This window comes from Impatiens glandulifera, chromosome 2 (assembly GCF_907164915.1).
Source record: "Impatiens glandulifera chromosome 2, dImpGla2.1, whole genome shotgun sequence".
NCBI lineage: Eukaryota > Viridiplantae > Streptophyta > Magnoliopsida > Ericales > Balsaminaceae > Impatiens > Impatiens glandulifera.
In genome coordinates this window covers 41373439-41393845 of record NC_061863.1, presented here as the reverse complement: position 1 = coordinate 41393845, position 20407 = coordinate 41373439, and positions in this window count along the sequence as shown.

The window sequence follows — 20407 nt, the reverse complement described above, 5'->3', positions numbered from 1 at the left end:
CATTTCCCACAATGGTGTCGAGAAATAGAAGGAGCTTGATAAACGTTGTTTGTTGATCCTGTTCCTCATCATATGAGGAACTTTCTTCTTCATCATTCTTCTCTTTGGAGGGTTCCCCTCAGTTCTGGCAGTTTCTAACTGAGTATCCTCGGCCAATTTCTCTTGAACAACCTCTGTTCTCGCAACATGAGTTAACATCTCATTTTCTTCAATAGGAGCTTGAACAACCTCCTCAATCACTTCTTTCAAAAGAACTTCTTCTTCATTTACCTCAAGATCTTGTTCAGGCTCTTGGACAATCACATCTTCTTCTTCTTCTTCATTCAGACATTCTTGAATAGGTTGATATAGGATGCGTCTCTCTTCGGCAGAAAGATTCCTGAATTCGATCAAGAGAGCTGCATCTAGCTCATCAGCATCATTATCAGCATCTGAAATGTCCATAGCTTCTTCTTCATTGAGAGGTTCTGCGCTAGAGCAATCGGCGCCATGAATGTGTCGAGAAGCAACAAAGACATAACTGTCCAGGATATCGTTCAGCTTCTTCAATACCTTCACTTCAACATCAAATCCTTTCTCATCAGGATTGAAATTAGCTTTCCTGGCTTCGATGATTGGAAAAAGAGCTTTTCCAAATATGCACGCTTCCACTAGATCTTTTCTCTTCAGAGCCTCAGCAACCTCTGAAGTTCTTGCCCATTTGAGAACATTTTTCTCGTTTGCCACCCTCTTCTTCCATTCTTTAGTTATAGCAGAGTTTGACAAAGAATCGTTGTACTTGGAAGAAATCCTCTCCATGGACTATGATTCATAAATCTCCAATTTCTCAGCTGTAAGAACTTTAACTTGCTCTAAAATGAGGTCAACAATCCCTGTTGCCTCCGATACCTTTTCAGGAGCTTGAATTGCAATATCTTTACCTTTTCCAACAACCTCTACGGGTTTTGGAGCAGGTCTTGGTTCACTGATCACGATTCCACCTTTCTGTCTTCTGGAACGCATCAGTTCAAACGCAGATTGTGGTTTCTTACAAAGCTCAACAGAAAGCTCCATACGAACAACTTTCCCAGCTACCAATGAATCTTTAGGAAATGGAATGATGGGTTCACTAGTCACAAGAGTAATAACAACACCTTGTTCTGGTTGAGATGACTCTGTAGCATCGACGGCTACAAGATCAGTTTGAACAACAGGAGACTCAATCCTGTCAACAGTTTCATCATTTGGACCGTCTGACTCAACAGCAGGCCCTTCAGCAGATTCTCTCAAAGGAGAGAATATAGATTCATCTTGTTCCACTACGTGAACATCAAATTTAGGCACAACGGCCAAAGATTTGGAAGACTTTACCTTTGCAGATTTAGACGTGCGGGGCGCCTTTGTCTTCTTCTCCTTTGAGGTACAGGACCTTGAAGGTTTCCTCAAAAAGGTTGAGGGAGTGGATAATGATGACATTGGAGTTGCAGCAAGTACGCCTGGACCTTGCTTCAACCTTGAATCGACAGATTCAGATTCTTTCTTGTTTGGACTTTTCAAACTGGAGGAACTGGCCTCCGATTCATTCACCGTTTTCGTTCTCTTTGCCCCTGTTGACAGAACAGAAGTAGAAGGCTTGGATCGGGTAGAAGGCTTTCCACCGGTCTGATAACTAGAAGCACTAGATGCAGATTCAAGGTTGCTTTTCAACCTCGTCAGTGTGCTAGCCACTGTAAGAGCAGTAAATACTCTTAGAGAGTTGATCTGTATCGGTTCACCAACAGGAACCCCCAAATGCTTCAACAGATGACTCAATTGAGCAACATATGTTATGATTTCCTTGTTCGTCTGACAGATAGAATAACACAAGTTCTGGAAGAGGGTATGGGCCCAGTTTACCTGTATCCCTTTTGAGATAGCACACATATAGTCAAAACGGTCTTGACTATATAGATGGAAAGAGCCAGATTTCCCTTGTAGAGCCTTTGCCACCATGTCGTTCAGAAGAATGAAATGCGGTTTGAATACCTTCTTGAATCCATTCACATGGATCTTCGAACCGTCTGTAGAAAAAGTTGTCTTCATCTCCTCCATAATTTCTGAAGAGAGAACCAAGTCGAATAAGTGTCCCTCCGTAGGAAGTTCAAAGAACTCCGCATAAACTGCTTCGTCGAAAGAGAACTCCATTCCGTTAACGGTTGCTACTATGGAATCATCCACTATAGTTGCAGTTTTGAAGAACTCGCGAACTTCTTTTTCGTAGAAGATGAAAGGTCCGCATAGATACTTCCTTAGCCCAGAATATTCTAGGGCTTAGAACATCTTCACCACCTCCGGTTGATCGAAAGTGTATACAGATGGAAAGTCCACCTTCAAAGTACAATGACCCAAAGTGATTTTCTTCACCATTTTCAAAGGATATGAAACGACACAATATTTCAGAGAGATTTAGTGAGAGAAATGCAAGAAAAGCTAGGGTTCTTAAGGATTTCGAGAGATTGAAAGCTTTCAAATTCATGCAGTAATGTCCTTATATAGATGGAAGAGAGAAATACAGAATAACCGTCTCTTCTTAAGGGTATGGCCCATTAATAAATGTTAGACGTCCTTTTTCAAGAAGTCATCATTAAAAATGAGGGTATATCAGTCATTTTCTCTAAACTTGATAGACACGTGTCTTCATGTTATTAAGAGATGATTGTTTGATGTTTTGAGCGGGAAGAACAAATAGCTCTCAACGTGGGACAACTATCATTGATCAGTCTAATCGGCACGTAGTTAGACGTTTTTCTTACTTCACAAATCCATATAACAAAACATCTATTAGACGCATACGTCTAATTCCGTGTTTATAAAAATCCGTCTAATGTTTATTAGACGTGTACGTCTAAATCCGCATAAACACCACGTGTTAGACGTGTGTTTGATTAGACATGAGCATCCACTTGCTCATGACGTAAAAACGTCTAACGTCTATTAGACGTGTCCGTCTAATCGCGTAGGTATAACACCTCAACATATAGACTTAGATGTATAGATTATGAGCAAAAATACGTCTAAGTACACACTATTTCTTTTAGACACCCTTGTCTAATTAGACCGATTAAGGATATTCGTCTAGAGAGTATCTTTACTTCCAAAGTAATTTTTCCCTCTTATTATGAATATGGACATTAGAGTTTAATAAACAATTTTTGTGGTCCAAAGATCAAAAACATTTTGAACAAATAAAAACATTTATTCTTCCAGAATGGCAAATGCCATTGTTGATCTTCCAAGCTGTGTACTTAGAGGAGTACTCTTCTAGCTTCATTCCTGCGATCCTCCTGCATCACCTACAAAATAAACTATTGACACATTTTGGTACCCATACTCAATTGGGTCCTCGATCAATTAGTCCTTTAGGAATCCATATTTGAGTTATTCTAATGGATTTCCCATTTTGTGTTGTGATTAATGCATAAGATTTTGACTTAGCGGATGACTTCCTTCTAGCCACTAATCCTTTAACTTTTGAAGAAGATTTTCTTTTAAAACTCCTTGACTTAGAGTCAGGTTTTAAATTACCAGACATGTTAGCTGCTTCTAGCTTATTCTTAAGCCAGCTAACAGTAGGCGGGACATAAACTATTTCATTTTTGAAAGCAACTTCTTCATGAATAGGATCAGATTCAATATCAGTCACACTTCCCTTAACAAAACTTATTGGCTTAAGTTTGTCATTTGGTTTTGACTTTTTGCATGACATGTTAGGGTCATTGCTATCAAATCCCAATCCGGATCTAGATCCAGCAGGTTTCAACATGCTGATCTGATATTTGACAGCATCACCAGACCTTGTCCATGCACATACAACATAGTTAAGCCTTTTGTTTAAAGATGAAAGAGTTTGAATCTGTTCCTTGAGCATCTCATTCTCAGATGAGATCTCTTCAATCTTCTTTTCAAAATCATTTGACTATTCCCCTTTAGACAGATTTGGTTTATTTAAATCTAATGAAGATTTAGTTTCATTTAGAGATTCTGCTAGCTTTCTGTACTCGATGATCATGTCATCTAGTGCAGCTACCAGTTGTTCTCTTAAAAACCTTTCGGAAGAGAAATCAAATACCTCAGTCTCCTGAGTTCCTTCTTCATCTTCTCTGGCCATGAAGCAAGCCACGTCTTCTTCATCACTTTCACTGGATAAAAAGTAAGAGCCACGACTGCTTCCTCTGTTCTTTCCGTCACCAGCCATAAGAGACTTCAGCTCTTTTCCATCATCTTTGGCATCTTCACGCTTTGACTTCCGGCATTCCGATACATAATAACCTTTAATACCACAGTTAAAACAAGTAACATTAGCTTTAAAATTTCTATTATCATTAGAATTTGAAGAGTTTGAGTTAAAGTTGCTCTTCTTCATGAAGTCGCCAAACTTCTTCACAAAGAGAGACATGACATCGCTGCTCAGCTGCTGAGCTGTCATCTTCACGTCCAGAGCGGTTGGTGGCTCTTCAGCAGTCATCAGCACCTTGGCAATGATAACGGACGTGGGTTGATCTTCTTCCATCCTATAGTTCAGCTCGAACTCATAGGCCTTGAGGTCCGCGAAGAGATCAAAGAGAGAGATCTTGTTAAGATCTTTGAATTCTCTCATCGCCATAGTCTTTATGTCCCATTCTCTTGGAAGAGAACGCATGACCTTGATAGCAAGCTCCCAATTGCTATAGGTCTTGCCTAGGATGGACAGAGAGGAGACGATCTTGCTAATTCTGGTGTCGAAATCATTCATTGTTTCACCATGACGCATTTTGAAGCTGTCGAACTGTTGAGTGGCAACCATGATATTATTTTCCTTGGTTTTCTCGTTGCCCTTGCACATTTGAGTAAGTCTGTCCCAGACCTCTTTGGCAGTGTCACATTCGATGATGTAATTGAACATACTGTCATCGATAGATCTGTACAGAACGTCAAGAGCCATGTTGTTGAGGTTGATCTACCTCTTTTCATTAGCGGTCCAGTCAACCTTCTCCTTATCAATCTTGATAGGACCTTCTGTGACAACGCTCCACATGTCATCATGAAGAGAAGAGAGATGATCACGAACTCTTTTTTTCCAAACAATGTAGTTTTCACGAGAGAAGGTTGGAATGGCTGTAGCACTGACATCTTTGGATATGGTCGACATATTTCAGGAAAGGCTTGAGAATAGAAATAGGGCTCTAATACCAATTGTTAGGATCAGCTTTATCGATAGAGACGGGGTCTGGCTAAGGATGAAGGTTTATGAAAAACAGTTTGAAAGAAATTCCGTTAGGGATTTAATTCGCTTTCTATTCTACGCAAACTTGTGTAAACACTTGAAACGGATTCAAGGCGGAATTGTTTACTTGGGTTTGAAGCACAAGATGAAATATGAAAAGATGACAGAAATGAAGAACACAACAGTTTGTTTATGGATGTTCGGAGAAACTCTCCTACGTCACCCCTTCTTCCAACCACCGGAAGGATTCACTATAATATGATTCGAATCAAATACAGTTTACACACACACTTAGCTCACTATTGAACAGAACACTTTCTGTTCAATTACAAGATGAAGAATATCACTTAGCTAAAGGTGTTTTGATTCTAGCTCTCTCTTGATTCACACACAGTACAATCAGAAAGCAACTTCACATTATGAATTCAGTAAGCAAGATGATTGAGTAGTTTCTCTCTCTATAATATTAGATTGCTTGTCCGTTGTCCTTGAGATTTGTTAAATACTGAGCAGGAGCTAACGGTCGAATCTTTTAGAATGATACTTGGCACTCTTCCATTGGAAAGCCTCCATTGTACACAGCAGGTTCTGAGCACAAGGATCGTGGCCGTACATCACTGGTAGTGCGCCGAATATTCCATCAGGGATGTACCTGCAAAACAAGTAATGTGAGGAAAATTCTCTTACGTGGCACTCCTCGATTGGATGCATATAGATGTTGTATAAATCTTCACTAGAAAGTGGAACAGGAGTAGGGTACAGCTATAGCACGTGGGTAGGTGAAATGCTAGATTCAAGCGTACTGCTTAAACTAAGTATTAGACGTATTTCAGTTAGACGGATTGTGAAAATCAGTCTAATGAAATAAAACATCTCCTTCTAATAGAAAACGTCTATTAGACCGCCTGGTCTAATAGAATTAGACTCGCGTCTAATTACAATAACCATTAGACTGCACGTCTAACTCCACTGAGTTAGACTGCACGTCTAATTCCGGTTCTACCTCAGATTTGTCTGAAGGAGTTAGACGCACGTCTAACTTTCACTAATTAGACTACACGTCTAATCATCCAATAATCATTAGACTGCACGTATAACTTTCACTTTCTATTAGACTGCACGTCTAACTCCACTGAGTTAGATTGCACGTCTAATTCCGCATATCTATTAGACCATCCGTCTAATTATTCAATATCTATTAGACTGCACGTCTAACTCCACTGAGTTAGATTGCACGTCTAATTCCGTGCATTTATTAGACTGCACGTCTAACTCCACTGAGTTAGACTGCACATCTAATTTCGAATATATTAGACTTACGTCTAATTCCGTGTATTCATTATACTTGCGTCTAATTCTTTGCATTCATTAGACTATACGTCTAACTCCGATGAGTTAGACTGTACGTCTAATTCTATGCATTAGACTTACGTCTAATTTCATGTATTTATTAGATCATCCTTCTAATTACACGTCTATTAGACTACACGTCTAACTCCGATGAGTTAGACTGTACGTCTAATTATATGTATTAGACTTACGTCTAACTCCGTGTATCTATTAGATCATCCGTCTAATTACACGTCTATTAGACTACACGTCTAACTTCGATGAGTTAGACTGTACGTCTAATTCTATGTATTCATTAGACTTACGTCTAATTCTATACATTCATTAGACTACACGTCTAACTCTGATGAGTTAGACTGTACGTCTAATTCTATTGAATGCCAAAATCGGTCTAATGAGCCTCATTTGATCCAAGTCTTATGAAATATTGTTTCAATACACCTGTATTAAAACTCATAAGTCATTTCATCATCAAAATCTCAGTGGTTAAATTATTTCAACACTTAGTCAAAATAATTTGACCCAACAATATATTAATAATATCATCAATAAAGATATTACGGATCTAGAAGCTGATGATTTCATATGATGAATGCACTTTTAAATTCTGTACTTGTAAAGTTTTTGTATGTTATTATATATATATAATTTTGTATATCTTAAATTAATATTTCTTTCTTGTGTCCAAGAAATGAGTACCAAGTCTGAAGATGATATATGCCTTATTGAAAGTGCAACAACGTACAATATCCTAAAAAGCAAAAGCTTTTTCTCTCACCTTAAGTTGGGAAAGACTACAGTAAAAACTATAAGCGGTGATGCTGAATGCATCGAAGGCTCAGGCAGAGCAACTATATTTCTTCCTGAAGGGACTAAAATGGCAATTGAGAATGCCTTATTCTCAACTAAAGCTCGAAGAAATCTGCTAAGCTTTAAAGATATTCGGAAAAATGGATATCATATTGAAACAACAAATGAGGAAGGAAATGAATATCTCTTCATTATTCAAATAATAAATGACCATAAAATGATATTTGAAAAACTAAATGTTTTCTCATCTGGTCTATATTATGCCAAGATATATGCTGCTGAAATACATAACCTAGTAGGCCTTAAGGCTACTAGCGAATTTATTACTTGGCATTAAAGACTTGGACATCCTGGCAGCATAATGTTGAGTCGAATAATTCAGAATTCAAACGGCCATACTCTGATAAATCAGAGAATATTAAACTCAAATGAGTTTACATGTGCTGCTTGTTCTCAAGGTAAATTACTTACCAGACCATCTCCGGTAAAAGTGGGAATAGAATTCCCTACATTTTAGAAAGAATTCAAGGCGATATATGTGGGCCAATTGATCCACCATGTGGACCTTACAAGTACTTTATAGTACTAATTGATGCGTCAATACACTAGTCACATGTCTGTTTATTGTAACTCGCAATCTGGCTTTTTCCAGACTACTTGCACAAATTATTAAATTGCGAGCACAATTTCCAGATTATCCAATTAAAAAAATACGCCTTGATAATGCCGGAGAATATACATCAAATACATTTGATGATTATTGTACATCTATTGGAATTACAGTCGAGCATCCTGTTCCTCATGTACATACTCAAAATGGTCTGTCTGAATCATTAATTAAAAGGTTACAATTAATTGCAATACCCTATGCTAATGAGAACAAAACTCCCTGTTTCTGCCTGGGGACATGCTATATTACATGCTGCATCACTTATAAAAATTAGACCAACAAGCTATCATAACTACTCCCCATACAAATTATAACTGGGAATGAACCCAATATTTCCCATTTGCGAATTTTTGGGTGTGCTGTTTATGTACCAATTACGCCACCTCATCGCACTAAAATGGGACCTCAAAGGAGGATGAGCATTTATGTCGGATATGAATCACCCTCAATAATTAAACATCTCAAACCAAGTACAAGTGATTTATTTACTACAAGATTTGCAGATTGTCATTTTGACAAATCAAATTTCCCGACATTAGGGGAGATAATACCCAACTGAAAAAAGAAATATCGTGGAAAATCCCACTTGATATTAGTGATCCTCGTACGAAACAATCTGAACTAGAAGTTCAGAGAATTGTGCATTTGCAAGGAATTGCAAATCAACTACCTGATGCTTTTAATGATGCTGCAAAATTTACAAAATCTTATATTGCAGTAGCAAATGCACCAACTAAAATCAATCTTCATGAAGGTAAAATGCCAAGTGCTAATGAACCTATGGCACGCCAAAAGCGTGGTAAACCTTTAGGTTCCAAAGATAAAAATCTAAGAAAAAATGGATTGTGCAATCAACCAATCAAAAACCCAAAGAGGTTATTGATAAAGATACATCTCCTGAAAAGGATGATATTCCAGAAGATAGTTCAATTATTGAAGCATCTTTCAATTATATAACTTATAAAAAATCTTGGAACAGAAAGAAGATTGAAATTAATAATATATTTGCATACAATGTTGCACTTGATATAATGATAAATGATGAGGATCCAGAACCGAAATCAGTTGATGAATGTCGGAATAGAGATGACTAGCCAAAATAGAAAGAAGCAATTTAGTCTGAATTAAATTCACTGAATAAAAGAAATGTATTCGGCCCAATAGTCCAAACACCAGAAAATGTAAAACCAGTTGGTTACAGATGGGTGTTTGTGAGAAAAACAAATGACAATAATGAAATTGTCATACATAAAGCAAGGCTTGTAGCCCAAGATTTTTCTCAGAGATCGAGAATTCATTTTGAAGAAACATATTCCCCAGTTATGGACGGAATAACCTTTAGGTATCTTGTGAGCCTAGTAGTACGAGAAAATCTCGAAATGCGATTAATGGATGTCGTTATTGCTTATCTTTATGGCTCTTTAAAAATGATATCTATATGAAAATTCCAGAAGGGTTTAAGATGCCTAATTCATGCAAATCAAAGCCTAAAGAGACTTACTATATTAAATTGCAAAAATCATTATATGGGCTTAAACAATCTGGCCGAATGTGGTATAACCGTCTTAGTAAAATTCTAATAAAAGAAGGATATGTGAATGACCCAATTTGTCCATGCGTTTCATAAAGAAAACTGGGTCTGAATTTGTAATCATCGTAGTATATATTGATGATTTAAATTTAATTGGAACTCCTAAGGAGCTACAAACAACTGTTGAATATTTGAAAAAGGAGTTCGAAATCACAGATTTTGGCAAAACCAAATCTTGCCTTGGATTACAAATTGAACATTTGAAAAATAATATATTCATCCATCAATCGGCTTATACCCAAAAAGTATTAAAGAATTTTCGGATGGATTTTGCTCATCCGCTAAGTACTCCAATGATTGTCCGAGCACTTGATCCTAAAAAGGATCCATTTAAGCCAAAAGAAGAGGATGAATAAGAACTTGGCCCTGAAGTTCCATATTTAAGTGTTTTGGCGCACTAATGTATCTTGCAAATAGCACACGACCTATATCGCGTTTGCTGTAAATTTATTAGCAAGATTTAGTTCTTGTCCTACTCGACGACATTGGAATGGCATAAAGCACATCTTTCGCAATCTCTAAGGGACAATTACCTCGGATTATATTATTCAAAAGAATCTCGGCTAGATTTAATTGGTTATGCTGATGCCGAATATTTATCCGATCCACACAAAGAAAAATCCCAAACTGGATATGTTTTCATGTGTGGTGGAACAATTACCTCATGGAGATCTATGAAGCAGACTTTAACAACCACTTCTTCAAACCATGCTGAAATAATAGCAATACATGAGCCTAATCGAGAATGTGTTTGGTTGAGGTCAATAATACATCACATTCTAAAGAATTATGATTTAAACCCCAAAGAAAAAATTCCTCCAACAATCTTATTTGAGGATAATTCGACTAGTATAGCCCAATTGAAAGGAGGTTATATTAAAGGAGATAGAACAAAACACATTTCACCAAAAATTTTCTTTACTCATGATCTTCAAAAGAATGGTGAAATTGATGTGCAACAAATTAGATCAAATGAAAATTTAGCAGATTTGTTAACCAAGGCATTGCCGACTTCTACATTTGAAAAGCTAGTACATAAAATTGGAATGCGACGGCTTCGACATTTAAAATAATGTCCATATCAGGGGGAGAAATAAACACAAAATATTGCACTCTTTTTCCTTCACTATGTTTTTTTCCCACAAGGTTTTTCTTAGTAAGGTTTTAATGAGGCATATTACCGTTTATTTCTATATAAGTTAACATCCAAGGGGAGTGTTGTAAACATGTGGATGTTAATAATATTTATAAGTATATCTACTAATGTGTCATTATGCATGTTGTTATGAAACAACATATCAACACATGGACATATATGTGTGGACATATATGTGATTGTTAGGATCTAGGTAGCCGCTGGAGGACCGGGGGTTGGGCCGGTTAGCGGTTCTTACTCGTAAGGTGGTGGTTAATCCGGTTAGAGATTAACACCGGAGTTTCAATACTACACAACCTGTCACAAATACTTGAACTAGGTTCAAGCGCAGAAGAGATTTTCTTTCAGGTTGAAGCGACACACTTGTATGATAGGCAGAATCGGTTTCGGATGATGGAGGTCTGAAAATGGTGGGTCGGTTTCGGTATTCTGGAAATTCGGCTTGGATAGTGTTAAGTCGGTTATATCGGTATGAATCGGTTAGATAATGAAACCGACAAACAGTAAATAACAATACAGTTTTTATGGATGTTCGGAGATAAAATTCCTACGTCACCCCTTCCTCTCGAAACCGCGAGAAGGATATTCACTAAGGAATACAATTACAATCCGATCGAGACTTATTTCCTGCTCGATAATACTCTTACAATTTACACCGAAATTGTAGAACACACACTTTTACTTTTGCACTTAGGCTTTCTAGAATATCACAATCTTATCACTTGGAGTAAATGCTCTTAGAATTTGTCACTTGCTTCACTGTATCTTACTTGTCCCACTGTGTCGCTCTGTGTCCCGCATTTACTCTTCTCCAACTGCCTCTTTTATAGGTGAAATATGCCAACGGTCATATTTCACTGCCTTGAATCCGATTGGCTGAACAGAGGTGCAGTGATTCAGTGTTTCAGAGATTCAGACCTTCGGTCGTTTCCTCAGACCTGATGGTCAAGCTCAGACCTGGTATTTAGTCTCAGACCTAGCAGTCTGTTCTTCCGGTTTGTAAGACAAACCTGCTGGGTTTGTCTTTTACTCAATGTAGGCACTATCTGTTGGACAGTTGTCTGTACTTAGAAGATCTTCTTTCTGACTTATCCCGCAGTGGAAAGATCCGGTAGTACTGTCTTCTGCAGCCTACAGTCTTTCCTCAGACTTGTATGGATATGGAAGTGTTCAGTCTGTTCCTTTGGTATCATTCTCAACAGATACCCGAATTATCTTCTTGTACTGATCGGCCGCTTGACTTAGCCGAGTGGCTTTTGGTACGAGTGATGTAACCGGACTTCTTCCGGTTGTTCCTCTGCTTTGTGGCTGATCGGCTGTTTGATGTTTCCGGTTTTGAGCTTTGACCGATCCTTTCTTTGTGCGGTCAGATTCTTGGTCGGTTTACTAGCTTGACCGGTTGGTTTTCTTAGCCGGTTCTTTTGGTTTATCCGGTCCGGTTCCTTGTTCCTGCATGGAAAGTTTATTTAAGTTAGGTTTATTTGAACCAGTCTGATTTTATCTAACAATTTCTCCCTTTTTGATTATTTTATTTAATATTATCAAAATCATGTAAGTTTGCAACCGTAGGCCGGTTGTTTTGTTTGACCGGATTTTTGAAAATGGTTTAGGAGAATTTTTCGAAAAAATTTTGAGAAAAAAATTTTGGAAGAGTCTTTATCTTTTATCTAATCAATTTCTCCCTTTTTGATTATTTTATTTAAAATTATCAAAACTAAGTAGAGATGCAAGAGATGGCCGGTTTCAAAAATAACTTTATATATAGTATAGATAACCGAAAATAACATAATATGTAAAAGCACTAAGATAAGGAAGGAGAGTCCCTATTCCGAGTCCGAGAAGTCATATATGCTTTTCTTTTTCTTCGGTTGCTGTCGACTGGTCGGTTCGGAAGGTCGTCGCCTGATGGACCGGGACTGCAGTTGTTCCTCAACTTCCTCCTCGACTTGATCAGCCTGCTGCGATGTACTCGTGATGACCGTTTCGGTGACCTCATCGAGCATGTCGGCTATTTGAACTTTCTTTGGGGCTTCCCTCTTTCGCTTTTTCGTCGCCGAAGTGGAGGTGGCCGCCTTTTTCTTCTTGTTTTCGGCTGCGTATCCTTCCAGCCTCCGTTTTTCCCTTTCCAACCGCTCAGCATCCTCCGCTGCTTGAGCGACTGCTTTCTTTGTAAATCCTGGGAACAAGGCCTCTCCCCTTTTAATCCGCGCGGCTTCCTCTTCCTCTTCGGTAAGGTGAGTTGAACGCGGTGCCTCTTTCTCTTTGCCTGTTTCGGCATCCAGCGCATCCTGGACCCTTTTAGCCACTTGAGCATCAGCCGCTACAGCCGCGGCGTCCGCGTTCACCTTCACCCTTAGCATTTCGGCAACCTGCTCGGAGAGCGCCTTAAGTTCGGCCACGAGATCCACATTTTTCTTCTCGAGTTCGGAGACTCGATCGAGTGTTGTGCCCACCAGGTCATCACTCATTGATGTCAACCGTTGATCAGTCTCTCTTTCAAGCCGATCGAAGTCTCCCTTTAATTCGGAGGTGAAATCCTCCAAAATTTCGGTTCGCTTAACATATTTTCCGCGCAGATCCGCCTCTTTCTGTAGATCTTCGTCGACTTCAGAGATTCGGTCCCGATTGGAATTCAAGAGATACCATGTGGAATCGGCGAACTTGAGTGCCGAGCCAGTGATTCTTTGGAATCTATCCTTGAATGGCTGAACCGCGGAGTTGTCAAACTCTTGAATGCGGTTATCAATCTGTTCTGCGGTCGATTCTTCAAGCCTTTGGAGACGGCCCTCAACCCACTCCTTTGTGAAGTCTGATGCGGAGACTTCCGGTTGTGGAGGAGGTGATTGCCCGGTGAGGTTGGGGTCGGCTCTTTCATCGGAATCTTTGGATGCCGTATTCTCTTGTGGAGGTGTTGGGCAGTGTTCCGGAGTTGTTTCGATCTGGGGAGGAGTATAGACCGGTATTTTCATTCGGCTGCATATGGCCTCTAGCCGTTCGATTTCTTGAGCAAGTTCCCCTTTGGCTTTTTCAAGCCTTGCTAACACCCGCGGCGCTACGGTGTCTTCCGGTCCCAACTTTTGGAGCTCCTTCGTAATTTTCCGGATACGTGTTGTTAGTTTCCGTAGTTGGACCTTCGGTTTTAAGAGGCAGGTTCAGTGTTGTACCTCTTGAAGTGTGTTGGAGTTTGTAAGGTTCATGATCAAGTCTTCCACCTCCTCCAATCTTTGGATGCACTCCACGTCTGTGTGGCCCGGTAGGATTTCTCTATACGGTGTGCCGTACCGGTGGTCGTGCCATTCCAGGTATAGTTCTTCAATTGACTCGGCTCGCTTTTTGACGCCCTGAAGGAGTTTCCGAGATATCCTATCGGCCTCTACTTCTTCGGCCTCCTCCTTCTCTTTGTCGCCGCCCTCATCATCGGCTTCTTTACCCCCTTTGGTTGTCTCAGGGTTGGTGTTAGGTCCGGCATCATTGGGGCTCTGGGCCGAATTGTCGTCTTCATTGACCGATCTATCATCCTCGGTCTTCTCCGTGTCGGTTCTCTCAGAGAGGGAAGCCGACTCCTCATCCTCGGTTTGCTGCGGCGGTTCCGAGAAAGTTATTTTCTCCTTTCCTTTGCTTTCTGCCTTTGCTCTGGCCGGGGCTGCTTTCTTAGCGGCTTTCTTCTTTCGGCCACCTGTGGAGCCAGGGGCCGGCTGCTTTCTTTCTAAAAATTGTTTCGATCTGATGAGGCATCTATCTGCGACAACGACGCCGGGACCGATGTCGAGATTGAGGTGAAGGAAGATCTTACCGAGAGGAACGACGTATCCCCACGACCGGTTTGAATCCGGTTTCACCATATCCATTAGGTTGCTGAACACCGCTTTTGCCCAGTTGACCTTTCTACCCTCCATCAGACCGATCAGCATCTTGATTTTGTCTTTTGTGAGGTTGCTGAAGTTTCCTCCCCTCGCCAGAATCGCCCTTGCGAAGATGTCACATATTGGGATATACTCTGGCTTCAACATTTGTTTGCTGTCGGATGCTTTGATCGGCTCTTTAGTTGCCGATAGAATCTGGCAAGCCGCCTCAAAGGTTTCCTGCTCTATGTCTGCCGTTGCATCCTGGCCGGTTGTCGGAAGAGGCAGGCTCTCTGCCACCAATGCCTCGGTGAGCTCTATTTCAGAACCGCATACAGTCGCGGTGATTTTGTCGTTGGAGATGGTTTCCGTTTTGAAGAATTCTTCGACCGCATCTTTGTATATAACATGAGGACCGCCAAGGAAATATTCCAGACCGGTTTTGACTACCTGGTCAAAAACCTCATTTGCCTCGGACGTACCTTTCAGCCGGATTTCCTCGAAATCCACCTGAGATAGGAGTCTGAACAGAGCCGAATCACGCCCCATCTTAGAGAAGTAAGAGAGTTTGAGGAGAGTAAGTGCAGAAAACCGCTTGAGAGAGTTTGAAAGCGTTTTAGAGAAAGAAAGCAAATTCGCGTGAGAATGAAGTAAAGTGACCGAGGGCTTCCTTTTTAGGTGCGGTCTGGAAACATAACCGTCCCATCAACATTGGGCGGGAAAGTTCCCTCCAAAGCAAGTGAGCGGCAAACCATTGGCGGGAACGGATTAGGCGCCAAACTATGGGCGGTAAGTTGGGTGGGCGGGAGTTTTGGGCGGAAAACTTCCCTCCAAAACTTTTGCTTACGCCATTGATGACATACTCTTCTTCGAGACCGATTGAAATGCCGGTTTTCTAGAGTTAATCGGTTATTTCAGTTTAAGTAATTTTATGTGACCGGATAAGGACTCGGTTACAATTAGAAGATGTTAACCGGTTACTTAGATAAATGTTCAAAGTATTAAGAAGACCCGGTCATTTAAACTGAAATGAGATTGAATTCAAGAAATATTGCAGAAAGAAAACCGACAGAAGGATCGGTATTGGAATAGGCATATAATGGAAAAATGCAGTCTATGGAAGAAACATTCTGGAAATTCTTTCCTCCACCGAATCTTTGTCAAGAATGTTTGAGGGAGCGGCCGGTGTGCCCGGTCCGAACTCTGGCCAGTACCCAAGAATCAGCTTACTGATATGCGGTGCATAACCGAGATCTCTCTTGGTCAGCACCATATTCTTGAGGTTTTCGAATATGACCGTTGACCAGTTGATGGCCGATTCGCAAAGGATGTGGGTCATAATGTTGTAGGTATTTCTAGAATACCGTTGATTCGGCGATTGACACAGGATCGAACGAGTCACGATTTCGAGAAGTAGTTGACCGTGACTAGCAAGCAGGGTTTTTGGCCCATAACGTTCCACCGGAGAAGGGGTGGCCGATAGATATTGGGCGAGTTCAAATCCCGCTAGGTCCTCTATGATTGGGAAGTCAGAGAATCCTTCAGTGGGTAGGTCGAATAGTGAAGAAAATTCAGCTTCATCGATCCAGAATGTGTGGTCTCTGACGGTAGAGACGATATACTTTCCCCTGATGCAGGCGCTTCGAAAGAAGGCCTTGACATCTTCTAGGAGAATTGGACCGGCCTCTTCAAGAAAAGGTTGAAGACCGGTTGCAGTGAGAGAGTGAAATATGAGCTTCTGGTCAGGATTTCCGTCCCTCTCCCCCATGCAAGAGTTGAAGTCAATGCTTAAGAAGTTTCCCAATGTTCGGCTTGGCATGATTATGATATTGAGAGTGATGGAATTCAAAGTATTTTAGAAGTGCTCTTATGCTTTCGTGTGAGGTAGATGGATTAGAGGATGGCTCCTTATATAGGATCGGTTTTGGAGGGAAAACATAAGCTTTGATTGTTAGTTTTGTTTTATTAAGCAAAGGAATCTTTATGTTTCCAAGGTCATTGGGCAGAGTGTGCTTTTTGACTATTTGCGGTCTTCGAGGTGAATGTTTGTTGAAAGGTAACCAGGTTAGTTAGGTATTGATTGCTTAGTTAGTTGAGAGTTACCCTATCAATTAAAGATCCTTTTTCATTAATGCATTAACAAAAGAGGAGTAAACAGAAGAGACCGATGGAAATGAAACCGAGGAAAAACATATGAGAAGCCGAAGTGATCATGATGATGTTGGATAAAAGTACACCCGGTACATACTGCAAAACGACCGGGTGCAAGAAGGAGTGACTTTAGGGTGCGCGGGGATTGACTTCACGGGGGGGATTGAAGTTCCTCCTCCTCCAGGCTCTCTCAAACCGATCATAGAATGAATCAGTTGTCTCTCTAGTTAGCACCTGGGCTTGATTCAAACCTTCGCCGGGACAGGTTGGGACACCAAGTTCCACGAGAAGGCTGCTTATTTGGGGAATGAGACCGATTGACCTGATGCCGACCATCCAGATGAGGACGTCGAATAGCACCCGGGACCAGTTTACCGGTGTACCAGTGACAATAGCCGCCATCATGTTGAAGGTCGCGGTGCAGTAGGTGTTGGTGACATCCCTTCCAAAGATGCCCCTACCTATCACATCGTTGAGGAGCTGATATTCAGCCCTCAGGTGTGACTTAGCGCCATGATCGTCAACAGGCTCATCCGACCGGGCAAGAGAGAGGGAGACCTCAGCTTTAATGTTGGCCGGTGGGTTGAGGTCTGTGATCCCTTGCTTAGGCAGACTAAAGCACCGAGCGAAGTCCTGCTCGGTGAAATCGAAGATAATACCCCCAACCTTGGATTGAATGTGGGTATCAAAATGAGGGGTACCCCTGAATACTCTGGCATTATAGTAAAACTCCAGAATGGATTCAGGGTAGAGAGTTTGCTTATCGTCCAGAAAATACTGAAGGCCAGTATCTTCCAGAGCCTTAATCATCCTATACACTTCATAGTGCTCGGTACTGGAGCAAGATTCAAAATCAACTTGAAGAATGTTTGGGAACTGAGACATGGTTGCCTTAGTGAGAGGATGTGTTTTGTCTTGTGAATGTTTTAGTGAATGTGTGTTTCCCTTAAATACTAGTTTGGGGACTATCCTATTGTCCAGGTATTGAATGAGATAATGTCTATTGACCGCAGGGTATAAGTTATTGCATGAAATAGGCAGGTTTTTCAGACTAGGTTGTCGGTCATAGGCCTGGACTGTGAAAGATATCAAAAGATCTTCACGTCTTTTTAGGCGCGACCTGTTTTACTTTGAGAGGGTAATGTTTCAGAACAGATATCCGTAAACCCTGATAACTATTCCTCTTCTGTTTGAAATTCAAATAATCTAGGGTAGCCTGCTTCCGAACTGGTCAGGTATCAGTTGTTCATCCCGATGCGGTTATTTGGTGCATGCACCAAGTAGCCGGTCGGTTTACTCTATCTGATGAACTGGGCGGTTCTTCCACAGACACCCCGAAGATTCGAAGTTCAACAGTTTAGGAAGAATTACCGGTTTTGTCTGTCTGAACCGGTTTCCCTTTAAGCATCCTTTGGAAGGATTTGGCTAATGTCGGTTAAGCCGAGAGTAAGCCTGAATTGAGAAAACTTAGCTTCCTGTAGAGGCTTCGTGAAGATATCGGCTACTTGTTGATCGGTCGATACGTATTCCAGCCGGATATGCTTCAGCGTGACATGCTCCCGGATGAAGTGATGCCTTATGTCGATATGCTTGGTTCTGGAGTGGAGAACCGGGTTGTAGGTGATTGCAATGGCACTTGTATTGTCACAGAAGATCGGGGATTCTTCGGCTATGACACCGAAGTCCTTCAGCTGTTGTTGGATCCAGAGGAGTTGTGAACAGCAACTTCCTGCCGCCAAGTATTCAGCCTCCGCGGTTGATGTGGCCACCGATGTCTGTTTCTTACTGTGCCATGACACCAGTCGGTCACCTAGAAATTGGCATGTACCGCTCGTTCTTTTCCTGTCAATTTTACACCCTGCATAGTCTACATCTGAATAACTCGTTAGGTTAAAGGACGAATCATTTGGATACCACAGACCGACGTCAGGTATGCCTTTTAGATACTTCAGTATCCTCTTTGCGGCTGTGTAATGGGATTGCTTTGGATTTGCTTGAAATCTCCCACACACACCGACCGCAAACAGAATGTCCGGTCTACTCGCAGTTAGGTATAGAAGAGAGCCGATCATCCCTCGGTATGCAATCTGGTCTACCGATTGGCCCTCATCATCCCTGTCCAGTTTAATTGATGAGCTCATTGGAGTAGCCGCCAAGGAGCAAGTGTCCATCCCGAACTTCTTTAGCAGCTCCTTGGTGTATTTAGGTTGACTGATGAATGTTCCTTCGTTGAGTTGTTTAACCTGAAGACCTAGGAAGAAACTTAATTCTCCCATCATACTCATCTCAAACTTGTCAGTCATCATTTTTGAGAATTTGTCACATAGCTTGGGATCAGTGGATCCGAAAATAATATCATCTACATAAATTTGAACGAGTAGGATATGTTCCTTCTTTTCAAATTTAAACAGTGTTTTATCCACCGAACCGATGGTGAAATCATGTTTTAATAGAAATGCGGTTAGTGTATCATACCAGGCTCTAGGTGCTTGCTTTAGACCGTATAAAGCTTTATTTAGCCGGTATACATGGTTTGGAAATGTGGCGCTTTTGAAACCGAGTGGTTGTTCAACATACACTTCTTCACGTAGATCACCGTTCAGAAATGCACTTTTAACATCCATTTGAAAAACCTTAAAATTTTTGAAAGCAGCAAAAGCTAGAAAAATCCTAATGGCTTCTATCCTGGCTACAGGGGCAAATGATTCTTCAAAATCAATGCATTCTTCCTGTTTGTAACCTTGAGCCACTAATCTGGCTTTGTTCCTCGTGACCAAACCGTCCTCATTGAGTTTATTTCTGAATACCCATCTTGTTCCTATGACCGATTGATCTTTCGGTCTGGGAACTAGGTACCAGACTTTACTACTCTCGAACTGGTTTAGCTCTTCTTGCATTCCCAAGATCCAATCCGGATCTGACAATGCTTCATCTGTTCTTTTCGATTCAATCTGGGATATGAAAGCGGAATTAAAATATCCTTCCAGAAGTTGACCCATAGTTCGAACAGGTTCTGAAGGGTCACCTATAATTTGCTCAGGAGGATGTTTACTGTTTCTTCTGAGATTCAGTTCAAGAATGTCTACCAAATTACCGTTTATTTGATCAAGGCTAGACATGTCGGTAGGCTGAACATGATTGTCAGACCGACCGACTTCCTCGGATTGGACCGAAGTGTCAGCTTCCTGTTGTGGAACAACTTGATCCGGCTGTGTTTCAATGTTACCCATTTGGTCATGGACAAACCGCCTGAAGACTGGAATCTCATCTTCACTATCAGAATGAATATTGTTATTTACCAATCTGTTGTGTAGATCAAAGCATGAAGCAGTATTGCTTTCAACCGATTCATCGAAAACAACGTGAATTGTTTCCTCCATGGTTGCAGTTCTATTATTATATACTCTATATGTTTTACTTACTGCTGAGTATCCTAGCATGATCCCGGTATCGGTTTTTGCATCAAAAGCAGTAAGTTGGGTCTTACCATTTATATGTATATAACACTTACAACCGAAAATCCTGAGGTACTTAAGTTTGGGAACCCTGTTAAAATAAACCTCATACGGTGTTTTGTTGTGAAATCTGTTTATTAAAGACCGGTTTTGTGTATAAC